The sequence below is a fragment of the Lepidochelys olivacea genome (genome assembly GCF_965140295.1).
Source record: "Lepidochelys olivacea isolate rLepOli2 genome assembly, chromosome: 18".
NCBI classification, from domain to species: Eukaryota; Metazoa; Chordata; order Testudines; family Cheloniidae; genus Lepidochelys; species Lepidochelys olivacea.
In genome coordinates this window covers 30,639,068-30,651,498 of record NC_140428.1, presented here as the reverse complement: position 1 = coordinate 30,651,498, position 12,431 = coordinate 30,639,068, and the positions used below count along the sequence as shown (strand labels likewise).

At 42.2% G+C, this 12,431-nt stretch overlaps 1 protein-coding gene across 4 annotated transcripts in view; it reads right to left on the bottom strand.

Moving 5' to 3' along the window:
• The window catches only part of SLC45A1 (solute carrier family 45 member 1), a 28,956-nt gene extending 23,354 nt beyond the window's left edge, over positions 1-5,602 (bottom strand). For 3 of the 4 annotated variants that reach the window (XM_084651831.1, XM_084651832.1, XM_084651833.1), the window contains exon 1: positions 5,444-5,602. The gene's annotated coding sequence lies outside the window, so the exon portion shown is untranslated. The remainder of the gene's footprint in view (positions 1-5,443) is intronic. The other variant, XM_084651834.1, reaches the window with a different exon arrangement.
• Positions 5,603-12,431: the final 6,829 nt, after the last annotated feature.

Genomic DNA, 12,431 nt, shown 5'->3' with positions numbered 1-12,431 from the left:
GTTGTTCATTTTCTCCGCCCCGGCATTTTGTGAGGTCTGGGGCGGCAGGCCCAGGCTGCTGCCTTCCTTAGATATATCTCTCTCTCACACACACACACACTGTTTGAAAGGCCTTTTTATCTTAAATTAAGAAAAACAAAAAGACAGGACAAAAGTAACATTCATCAGAGTCCAGCATCTCTTTTGCCTCATAAACTGATAGCGATATACAGCTTCAGTACAGAGAAAACAGAATCATAGCAGAAACATAGATAGTCCTGTCTAAAAAATAAACTTATATTTATAAACTGGTCTATGTGACGATTATGACAAAATGCACCTGTTTGACATCTCCTCTTCCAGTGCCTCAACTTCATTTTGAGATTCACCTTCTACAACATTTTAATTTACTTCTTTCACCCAGGAAAGCTCAACATCTTTTTTTTTTTTTTACCTTCACATCGTAATTGGAAATCAGCTTCACTTTCAGCACCTTTTCTTCTTTTTGAACCTTTACCTTATTTCTTCATTCTCCTCCTTTGTATGTCACTGGTTCCAATACTTTTTTGACAACAGGAAGGTTCTTGGATTCTTTGTTGTTTTTCCATCTAGTTTTGTGTGTGCTAAATCTTGTCTAAGTGTAATACATAACTGACTTCAGAAACAACCTCTGGTGGAGGTGTCTGAGTGGTATACTCTGGTGCAGACCTATGGGAGGACAGAATATTTGCAATACATTGGGTTGTATTTGCAATACAATGTTATACCCTCCTTTTTCTTAACGCCCTTTTAGATATCTGTATATGTGCCTTGCTAGCTTATTTGATGCTAGGTGAAAAGTATGAGTGCTGATTCTTTCCTAAGGAATTTCAAATATGCCTTAGAGATTGATCAACGATTGTTATTGATATGATTTCTTCAGTCAGCAAACATTCGGCAAGGCCTTGGGAGCCTTAATAGCAGAAGAGTTTGTCTTACTGATATTCCAGATAGCTGGAAGTAGGACATAAGTACATTTGCTTATTTTCTCACACATTCAGTGCTTAGAGGCAGAACTCTGCTCTGCTCAGTGGGTACAAAGGGAGCAGAGACTGGCTGCAAGTCCCTTGCTGCAGATTCTCTTGGCCACAGGAGTCCTCAGCAGGTGCAGAACCAATAGATCCAGCTCTTAGGCTCCCCTCGCTGCAGCCTTTGGCGCAGGGTATGTGTTTAGAGGTAGGGGGCAGTGTTGGAAGGAGCATAATGTGGTTTGTCAATCCCTGACTAGACAATGGTCCCTTGGGGACTATAGCTAACTGGTACAAGTTAGAGAAGTACCCAGATTGTTCTAACCTGTACCTGAAGCCAGGCAAAGAATCAGGGAACTGTAATTGGCTCCCTGACACTCCCCTCTTTCACTCCGTGCTTTGTTGAGCCCATTAGAGAATCTGGCCCTTAGTCTTTGCCAGTGTTTAGTTGCCTCTTTGGCATGGGGCTGTTTCTGGCATGTTTTGGTGGCTCCTACATAACTCATTAACTAATTTCACTGTTTATGTCCTGGACTAAGCAGGCTACCAAAAATAACTTCTTGCCAAACCTTTCTATTTCACTCTGCCTTAGTGATGTTACTGTAAGTCAACAGCATCCTTGCATGTCATCTTTTTGGTATCACTAGCTACATATCCCATAAACAAACAAACAACTTTCTATGTGTAACACAATTTTGCAAGAGAATAATGACAAAGCGTCATCTACTATGTGGTTTGAACATCTGCAAAAAACATAATATAGCAAACCAGGGTCTTTGAGCATCCATGGCTTTTTGGTTTTAATGGTAAGGTGCCGTCAGAAAGGAAATCTGTGCACTAATTTTAATGCTAATGATGTCTTTGTTGTCAAAGCTTTTGGAGTAACGTATCATTAACATTGCCCTCTGAAGACACGTAACTGATCTATTACTGATATGTAGCTAAGCCCACAGCCTATGTTTGTGTTCTGGCTGATGCCTGTGGAATGCCTACATTTGGATATGGATCTTATCACCAGTGAAAAAGGTGAATTATGTCTTAATTAAATTTGATTCTGTGCAAAACGCTGCTTAATGCTGCTTTCTCTATTTGTAATTTCTTAGCTTTTGATGACATTATAGAAATAAATGTTATGGGTGCTTCTTGCCCATCTTTGCTTATGTGAGAAATTACTGCTTCCACCCTGACTGTCCAGGCATAACATGTTAACATTAGGGATTAAAAAACACCCCATGCATTGGAATTACTTAGATTTGCTTTTGCCACCTCATCACCCATACTATTTTTTTAACCAATACAGAAAGTGAGCTAGTTAATATTGATAAATTTGGAAGGGCAAGATAAATTAATTCAGAAGTGAGTTGAAGTGGCTCCAAATGTATTTAATATGTTGTAGCTCACATTTTATGCCAGTCCCATCAATGAAGGAAAGAAGTTAGGTCCAGAGGTCCTGTGTGCTGCATGACTGCTGGTATGGATGGTGATGAGGGGGAGGAGGGAGAACAGGAGAAGCCTCAGTTTCTGGATATAGTTGCTAAGCACACAGTGCCCCTTGTGCTGCTGCCATTGCCCCTGGTTGAGTGGTGGAAGGGCTAAAAATAGAAGTTGGTGGGCCCACTTTTCCCCTGGCACCATCTGATGCTCCCAGTGCTGCAGCCCTGCCCATCAGAAACTTACTTCCCTTCTGGAAGAGTCCATATAGCATGGAATATTGAGCTATGGGAGCTGCACACCATACAGTAATTAAACTATTTAATTTACATTAAAAGAGCACCTTCAAAATGTTTAAATAAAAACAGCAGAGGAGAACAAGCCATGTGAATAGGGGGGGAAGTGGTAGACATGGTATATCTTGACTTTGGTAAAGCTTTTGATACTGTCTCACATGACCCTCTCATAAACAAACTAGCGAAATGCAACGTAGATGGAGCTACTACAAGGTGGGTGCATAACTGGTTGGAAAACCATTCCCAGAGAGTAATCATCAGTGGTTCACAGTCATGCTGGAAGGGCATAATGAGTGTGGGGTCCCGCAGGGATCAGTTCTGGGTCTGGTTCTGTTCAATATATTCATCAATGATTTATATAATGGCATACAGAGTACACTTATAAAGTTTGCGGACGATATCAAGCTGGGAGAGGTTGTAAGTGCTTTGGAGGATAGGATTAAAATTCAAAATGACCTGGACAACCTGGAGAAATGATCTGAAGTAAACTGGATGAAATTTAATAAGGACAAATGCAAAGTACTACACTTATGAAGGAACAATCAGTTGCACACATACAAAATGGGAAATGGCTGCCCAGGAAGGAGTACTGCAGAAAGGAATCTGGGGGTCATAGTGGACCATAAGCTAAATATGAATCAACAGTGTAACACTGTTGCAAAAAAAGAAAACATCATTCTGGGATATTTTAGCAGGAGTGTTGTAAGTAAGACACAAGAAGTAATTCTTCCGCTCTATTCCGTGCTGATTAGGCCTCAACTGGAGTAATGTGGCACCCAGTTCTGGGTGCCACATTTCAGGAAAGATGCGGACAGATTGAAGAAAGTCCAGAGAAGAGCAACAAAAATTATTAAGGGTCTAGAAAACATGACCTATGAGGGAAAATTGAAAAAATTGGGTTTGTTTTGTCTGGAAAAGAGAAGACTCAGAGGGGATATGATAACAGTTTTCAAGTACATAAAAGGTTGTTACAAGGAGGAGAGAGAAAATTGTTGTTCTTAACCTCTGAGCATAGGACAAGAAGCAATGGGCTTAAATTGCAGCAATGGAGGTTTAGATTGGACATTAGGAAAAACTTCCTAACTGTCAGGGTGGTTAAGCACTGGAATAAATTGCCTACGCAAGTTGAGGAATCTCTATCATTGGAGATTTTTAAGAGCAGGTTAGACAAACACCTGTCAGGGATGTTCTAGATAATACTTCAGTTCCCTGCACTCATGGCAGGACTGACTAGATGACCTCTCAAGGTCCCTTCCAGTCCTATGATTCTATGAAGTGATTCCTGTATATAACACAAAAAATATGTAATGCACTTTGACATCATTTGGAATGAGAGGTTCTGCATAAATAGGAGATATTATTGGACTGAGCAGCTTTCATTTTGAGTATCCTTTACTTATGGGGTTTGGTAGATTGAGTCTAAACACTAATAGTAAGATTGCTTTTCCCTAGAGTTTTATCTCAGCTCCACCTCACAAGGGATAGAACCCATCCTCCTTAGCACAGGGGCCTGCCACTAAATTACGAACTTCCCTAAGGTAGCAAATCAGGTAACATCTCCCTGAGAGTTAAACAGTTTGAGGGATAGACTTCTTACTGTATCTAAAGCAACTAGTATATAACTCTTAGTTACATTTCACTTTTAATTTTTAGGATTTTTTTTTTTTACTTAATTTTTTAGTGTCACAAATGTAATAGTGTCTTACCTTTTAGTACCATGCCATTGTCCTGTCAACCAGGCACATGAATTGTCAGAAGGATGCATGCATGTACTTTATATACATAGGCTCTTAGTACCCTCATTTAAACAAAAAGGTTTTTTTTTTAAATATTGGAAAAAGAAAGTTCTCTTGGGCCAAGACTTTGAGATTAATTTTCAAAGCACTGACTGTGCAGCTAATATTAATTTCACATGAAAATGTCAGTCTAGAACTCTGTGCAATGGGCTGAAAATTCTCCTATGCTTCTAGTTTCAGCCAAGAATTAAATCTTCTATCAGTGATACAGCAATGGAAATGCGGAGAGACCATCACTCTAGTGGAGGAGAGGAAGGCAAATGAGTCTAACAGCAGATTTGCCCAGACTGCAGGGTTCATTAATTTTTTTGTTCATTGTGTGAGACAAGCTTTGAATTGCAAATATAAAATATTTCCCAGCACCTTGTATAAGATATACAAGGGTTCTTAAGGCTTTCACCAAATGTTCTGAAATACAAGGTTTGTTGATTAAAATGTATTAATGAATAAACAGATTACTAGTAAAATCAAGTCTGTCACCCTTTCTATTGTAAGGAAGGCAATATAGAGCCCAGGTGACCTATTCACCAACATGAAGCATTTGAAGCAGAAAACCACAAATCATATCAGCCCTTGTGAAATTTTCACAGTAATGGCCATTCTCCATTTATACTGAAGTCCATGTCTTACATTTTTATAAATTTAAGACAGGACATTCTTTCTTCCAAAGGCTCATTCTCTCTGGACTTCCCACAGCAGGAGAAGTATTATCCAAGGAACTGCACAGTGATCTGACCAATAACTGCAGAAAGAGATGCAACTAAGATCAAAAGGTATCATCCTTTCCTTCCCATCCTCCTCTAAAATGTCACCCCATATACAGTATTTGTAAAGCTTCCTGTCAAAGAGCCCTGAAGCAAATGCCCAGAGCACTAAGAGAGAATGGATTGGATCACAGAAAGCATTGTATTTGTTCAGTATGAAATAGTGTTACCTGTAATTACAGATGGAGGAGCATCCTTTTTCAAATGCTTATCTATGCCTGGATTATCCGAGGTACAGGTTCCTAGTCACTGCTGCTGTGGCTGAATCCTCCCTCCCTGTGTAAGGAGCCTGCTTTCTGGCTGGGGAGAATGGTGATGTCATCACTATTCTTGCTCTCCTTTCTCCCCAGCTTGCTGGGGCTCTGCAGAAAGCATCAGCTTTTCTCTGTGCCTCAGCTATTGTTTCTTAAAGCTGCAGGCTGCAAGAACAAGCTGCCTGTATTGCATAACAATAGGACAAACTAACAGGAGAAATACCTGTGTTCTCTTATTGTTAAATATTTCCAGTCTTCATAAGAGAATTTTTTTGATCCCACAAAGGGTTTGTAATCAAGTATGACTATTTTTACTAGGAGGCTGCTGGTGTTAGCTGCTGTTTCAATTTAATAGTTTAAGTTCTATCAAAGTCTTCTCAAGTAAGAGTTGTATATTTGATAAGAAATCTATATAAACAAAGTCACTCACTGCATTAGTCACATGGCTTTTTAAATGCTACTTTGAAGTTACCCTCTACTTAGATTTACCACCTTGCTGATCAACTGGTTTTAAAATGTCCTAAAAACAAATGACTGGCAATTTTAACTCGCATGCAACAAGATTTTCAGAAGTGCTGTCCTTTTACAGTAATACAGATAAGCTTCCTTTAGAGCCTCTCTGAAAATGTTCAAAACCTAAGATGACCCAGGATGTTTCAGAGGGCACTTGGGTTGTTGTGTTCCTATGCCTACAGAGGTGTAATTGGTTTCAGAATTTGGCAGATATTGCTATATTCACTAGGTGCCAATGGACAGAGTTTTCCTACACTCCTCTGGATTCCCAGCACTCACCAGGGACTCATGACAGGCCTGTGGAATAAAACCAGGGTTAAGGGAGGGGAAGAATCTCCAAACATCCCAAAAGCATACAACACACCTCAGATGCTCAAGGGGCTTCGGTGGGAGGGGCAAAAACCTTTTTTCAATTTTAATATAACTACTTATGATTACTGAAGGAAAAAAGCTGCCCAGGAAGGAATGACCCAAGGAAAGGGGCTAATTTAGCATTCATTCACCACTTAATCCACTTTTTTATGGAAATGAAAGAACACTTCAGCAAAAAATGTTTGCCAGCACCAACTCAACTCTGAACCCTGATCTCAATCCTCAGTTGAGGGCACCCAGAATGACAGATTATGGTAAATTAAAATATTTTATCTAAGTGTGGAACATGCGTTAGGAAGGAGAGAAGGAAGAAAAGGGAAGCTCTGAGAAAAATAAATAGTTGGGCAGAAAAAGATGCAACTATAACCAGGGAGGAATATGAATCCTCAACATTACACAGGCCTCCAGAAAGATACTGTTGACTGTGTATGACCAGTCCTAAGCAACACATGCTCTGGAAATCTTTCAAAGTTGGTTCGAAATGTTGTATGGAGGAATTCAAAGATGGCATCAATTGCAGCTGAGGAAGAGGTGCATGGCTCTCCCAGATACATTGAGAAAACTTCTGAACAACTACGTTAAGCAGAAATTTATTTCACACTCTATGACTGGGCAGGAATTGATCAGAAGGAAAATTAATTACTATAAAACTCTTAACTGTGACAAGCAGGCATACTACACCTTCTGTCTGCAGCTGCTAGAAGCTGCAAAATGAAGTACTTCTATTTAAATTCAGTATGTCTGAAGAAGAACACATATGTCATGGGAGGTCTTGTATACCCAGTGAGATAATCCCTTTGGTAACATGGGCCATTCCCGGGGAGGGCTTTAAAGAGGAGTGAAACCTTGAATCTGACTATTCAAAGGGGAGTAGAGCACCATGTTAATGTGTTTTCAGTGTGGGTTTTTTGTTTTGTTTTTTTTTTGAAGCAGAAAAGCTGCTATGTTCTGAATGAACTTGAGCTGTTTTTAAGGTTGGCACTTTCACTCTTCGACATAGAGTGTGACAGATATAGCAGTTTCCTGCCACTATCTTTGGGAGATCTTATTGTATTAGTTTATGTATCATTGTGGGCTAGGGACTGTATATAGTTCTGTAGGTGACCACAGTTCCTCCAGGAACTAAGAGCAGTGTGGAGTTATCCCCACACTTGCCCTGAAAGGGTTAAGGCAGCCAGAGGGGCCAATTAGCCTATTACGTGGCAAGGGGGGGAGGGGATTAAGACTGCAAGAGAAGCCTTAATTAAAAGAAGCTCACCTGTGCAGGAACAGGCAGGGTATATAGAAGCCAGGAAACTGGCAACAGAAGTGCTGGGTTGTTGGGAAAAACTGCAGTCTCTCTCTGGGAAGAAGGAGGCGTGTTGGAGGCTGTTGAGGTGAGTAGCCTGCAGTTGCTCCCTGGGAGGAGGGAGTGGTGAAGCTGGCAGACCCAGACAAGCAAGGGCAAGCTAGAAGGTTAGAAAAGGGCTTGGAGAAATCCAGCAAGGTACAGAGTGGAATAGACCTTGGCTGCTGACTAGAGAGTCCCTGAGCTGGAAACTGGAGTGTAGGTTGGGTCTGGGTTTCTTCAATCAGTCATTGGGGAAGTAGCACTGGCAGGGCAGTGCATAGGAAGACTATCTGAGCCTGTTTTGCAGAGGAGATTCCACCCCCAGGGAAACCACAATAGTGACCTGGCTGGAGGGCTGAGGGACAAAGGGGCTGCAGCTGGAATGAGAGAATGGCTGGAGACAGAGGTGGAGGGACACCTTGCACTTGTAGGAAGAGGTGTTGACCTGGGGACTTATTCCCCAGAATGGCCAGGAAGAGGCACCCTACCTGCCGTGAGTGGAGAACACTATCACAGGAGTGATTAGAAAAATCCACTCAGGCTGTAACTCCTCCAGAGAAGTACCACCACTTTCAGAGCTCACATATACTGCTTCAAACAGGATTCCTCAGAGACCAACAAAGAGGACTTTTTGGGTAAATATGTTGAGTTTAAACTGACTCCTGGGCTTCTTTCTGATCCAGCAAATGGACAAGACCTTCTGCCCAAGGGATCTTTCCTGAGAAGGGTTGGAAGTACTTTAGCCTACTGAAGCGACCTAAGACTTCTAGTAAACTGTCAGTGTAACTCCAACAGACCTTGGTTGTCAGCAGGTGGGATCAAACCTGTGATCTCTGGAGCTTAGTGCATGAGCCTCTGCAGCATGAGCTAAAAGCCAACTGGCTGTTAGCTAAGGCTGTAGAGCAAACTCATTAATCTCTCTCTAAGTGGTCTCGGTGCCACTAGATGGGACAAAACACCATACCCAGGAGGTGTGTGGGTTACATTAGCGTGCATATAGGAACTTTTTAAAATGTTTTCTCTGTAATTTAATTTTAAGAATAAATGTCCTTATGTAAAGAGCTGTGTGGTAACTTACAACTGCTGGCAATATGATGATCATAAGTCTTCAGAGAGAAAGCAAAAGCATAGTCACTGGCCTCTTTAGGCAGTCTGGCTTGCTGGGAATATCAATGTAGGCAGAGACCTGCAGCCTGGAAAAATCCTGGGGAAGTAGGAGAGAGACATGGGTTTCTGCCACAGGTGCCAACTCTGTGGTTGCTCTGGGGTTGGAGCACCCATGGGGGGGGGGGGGGAAATGGGTGCTCAGCGGCCCTGCCGATCAGCTCCTCTTGATCGGCCTGCCTGCTAATGATCAGCTGATCAGCGGCGTGCAGGAGGCGCTGGGGAAGAGCGAAGACAGTGTGTGTTTGGGGGACGAATGGGGCAGGAAGAGGCTGGGAGGAGTGGGGATGGGGTCTAGGAACCCAGGCCTTTTTAAATTGCCTGTGTGGGCCACAGGGCAGGGGCTCCTAGGCGCATGTGGGGTGGTACCGGCAGGGGCAAAGGCAGCCAGGTGGGCACGTTGAAGCCTTGGCCGTGCAGGAAGAGAATGTGCAGCCAGTAGCTTGCGGGGCACTAGCCAGTGGACATGCAGCACCGCCCAAATGTCAGGCAGACCATGTCCTTATGGGCCAGGGGCCCATTGACTGTTCTGCCCTGGGGCCTAGAATTGCTGTCAGTGGGCTTGAATACTGCCATTTGTTTAATTCACCCAGTGTGGCTTTAAAAAAAAAAAAAAACTTAATCCCAAAACCTTAATTTTATTGCTAACGTTTTGCAATATGTAAATCTATATTTACAGAGATGGCTGTAACATCACACTGAACCCCTTTGTGCTTGTTATATTACACACACTCAAACTGAAATTCGCCTTTTTGCCAGAGCACATCTCAGTGCCTTGCTCAGTGAACAGTGTGTTTTATCATGAAGATCGTATATTTGGTTTGTGATCATGTTTAATGAAGAGTCACTTTTCTGTATTTGGTGAAACAGAATGTCTCCATAATATGGAAATCACTAACAGAGGTACAACTCGTTTGCACACTAGGTGGTGCAACAGTAACACCTGAAAAAATAATTTTTACAGAGAACAGTTCAGTGCTGGTGGATTTCAATCAGTCTGCAAATTCATATAGAGCCCTAGGACTATGACTGAGGGTCATATAATCCCTCCAGCACAGATGAGAACAATGAGCCTTTGTGGACTCGTGTCACAAGAGGTTGCCTGGCATGAGATCTGAACTTTTTATGTTATTCTGTTTATTATTTATCTAACAAACAAAAAAAACTAAATTATAAACATCCTTAAAATGTTTGTGTGGCCATGACAACCCAAGACCCTATTTCCAGTACTGGTGTTCATTCATTTAGAGTACAATGATATTTATTTGCTAGAAGCATGTTTAAAACCAGCCCCAGGTTAAGGAAATCCTGGGGCTCTAGTTCTCTCTCTCAAAAAAACCTTTCTTCAGTGCTCACCCTAAATAGCTTCCCAGAATTGAACTCATGTCTGTGTGTATATTGAGCTTTTAACCATACTCTCACTCTTGGATTTTTTTTTTTATTTTTAGTTTAGTTATAAGAATTGACTATGCGTGTATTTGGGTAAGATCTGGACTAGTCAAAAACTTGGGAGGTAATAGGCCCAATCCTTTGGGATTGGTAGAACCTTTTGTTTTTATGTGATAAGATTTTCATAAATCTTCATCATATTTGACATGAGTAGCTGGATGGAGGCTTGAGGCTGGGTTACTTCAAGGGAACTGTGTTATTGGCTCTGGGCAACCCATGAGGTAATAAAGAAGCTGTTTTATGCTGACTTGGTAAATCTAAGTATTGAAAATATCCACCAGTTTTGGGGATTATCTACCCCATTCTTTGCAGTTCACCCTAATTGAATGACTGCAACTGGCCCCCACTGGGACCCTAGTCACAGGACCATATTAGCTCATGGTTTCAAGCATTTGTGTGCCAAAACCCAAAAAACAAAAACGGAAGGGAAGAGAGCCAATGGGATCTTGCATTGCACAGTTATGTCTATAGTGCATTAGTCACAGGAGTTTGCCACCGATCAATGAGGAAAGAGCATGAATGGACAGTTCTACCCCCAGCACAAGTCAAATATATTTTATAGAGACTTGATCCCTGTCCTGAGAAGTTTATCATAGACACCTATAATTCTATGTAATGTGTGCAAGTTTACCAAGTAGAAGAAGAGTATAGACTGAAAATAGTCATATGATTGATTAAAGCTGGGATTTTCAAAGACGCCTAATGGAAGTTAGGCAATTTAGAAACCTCCTTTCCTTAGGCTCTTAATCTCAACCTAAATATGTTTCTTCCAGGTAGCATTTTACATGTCAATAAATCTTGATATTCACAGAAACACAATAGTATGTAACTGTGCCTATTTAATATATTCTAAGGGCCCTGTTCTTAAATTTCTGCATATCAGCCCAGCTGTGAAAATATGTGGTGTGATTGAGCTGCTGCTTCTCTGCCTTGGTGGGTCCTGTGCTTCTGTTTAGCAGTGGGCTAGGGTATTCCTCTTTCCCTCAGTTTTTCCCCCATGTCCCTGGGCTTGCTGCCAACACCCTGCTGGAGCAGTGTTCCAGCATCTGCACCACCAAGCTCTCCAGTAGCTCACCTTCCTCTCTCAGTTCCTAGCGCATGCCCCTGTCTGACTGGAGAGGAGGCTTTAATAGGTTCTGGCAAGCCCTTGATTGGCCCCAGGTGTCCTAATTAACCTAGAGTAACCCTGTTCACCTACTAAGGGAAAAGGGACCTGCCTATCCTGGGTCTAATATACCTGCCTTTGTGCAGAGTGTGCAAGGCACCAGTGGCAGCTGCAGGAGACACTATCCACTCACCCCTCAGCCCAGCAAGATGCTCTCAGTCCACATGATTGCTGCCCTCACCCGTTCACTGCCCAGGTAGGCTGGCCTGGTTTCCAGAAATGCCCTGGGTGCAACATTCGTTGCTACAAGGAGCATTCTCCTGTAGCTGTCTGGCCTGACCCGGTCACAGTGGACACATTACACCCAACAAGAAACCAAGCAGTAGCAGACTGGGGAATGTTCTAGGCAGAAGCTCTACAGTAAAGCATAGAGAGAGAAAAAAATTGGTATGATATAGCTTTCCTAACCATAGGCAAGCTGGTTGCAATGCCAATAGCTAAGTTTATCTAACACTAGCCATTATAAGGCCCTGTTTTCTGTTACTTATAACTCTGCCAAATTTTAAGCATTCAGGCTGAAATTTTCCACACTGAGTGTTTGCTCAAGCTGACTCTTTTATTTTAAAACATTTCAGCAAAAACTACAAGGCAAGGAAGTGTTTGAAGCCTTTGTTGTTAATTGGTCCACCTCCTGGACCAAACTGCGATCATCAAGATGGACCTCAATAAAATGCTTAGAGGAAATTGGAACAATAAAAACATCCTGCTTAAAGAAGAAACGGTGCAGATTCTAGTCAAAGAGGAGGCCATGACTTATGCCGTCAGCATGGCCTAGAGTAGGGGTGGGCAAACTTTTTGGCCTGAGGGCCACATTGGGGGTGCAAAACTGTATGGAGGACTGAGTAGGGAAGACTGTGCCCCCCAAACAGCCTGGCCCCTGCCCACTATTTGCTCCCTCCCACTTCCTGATT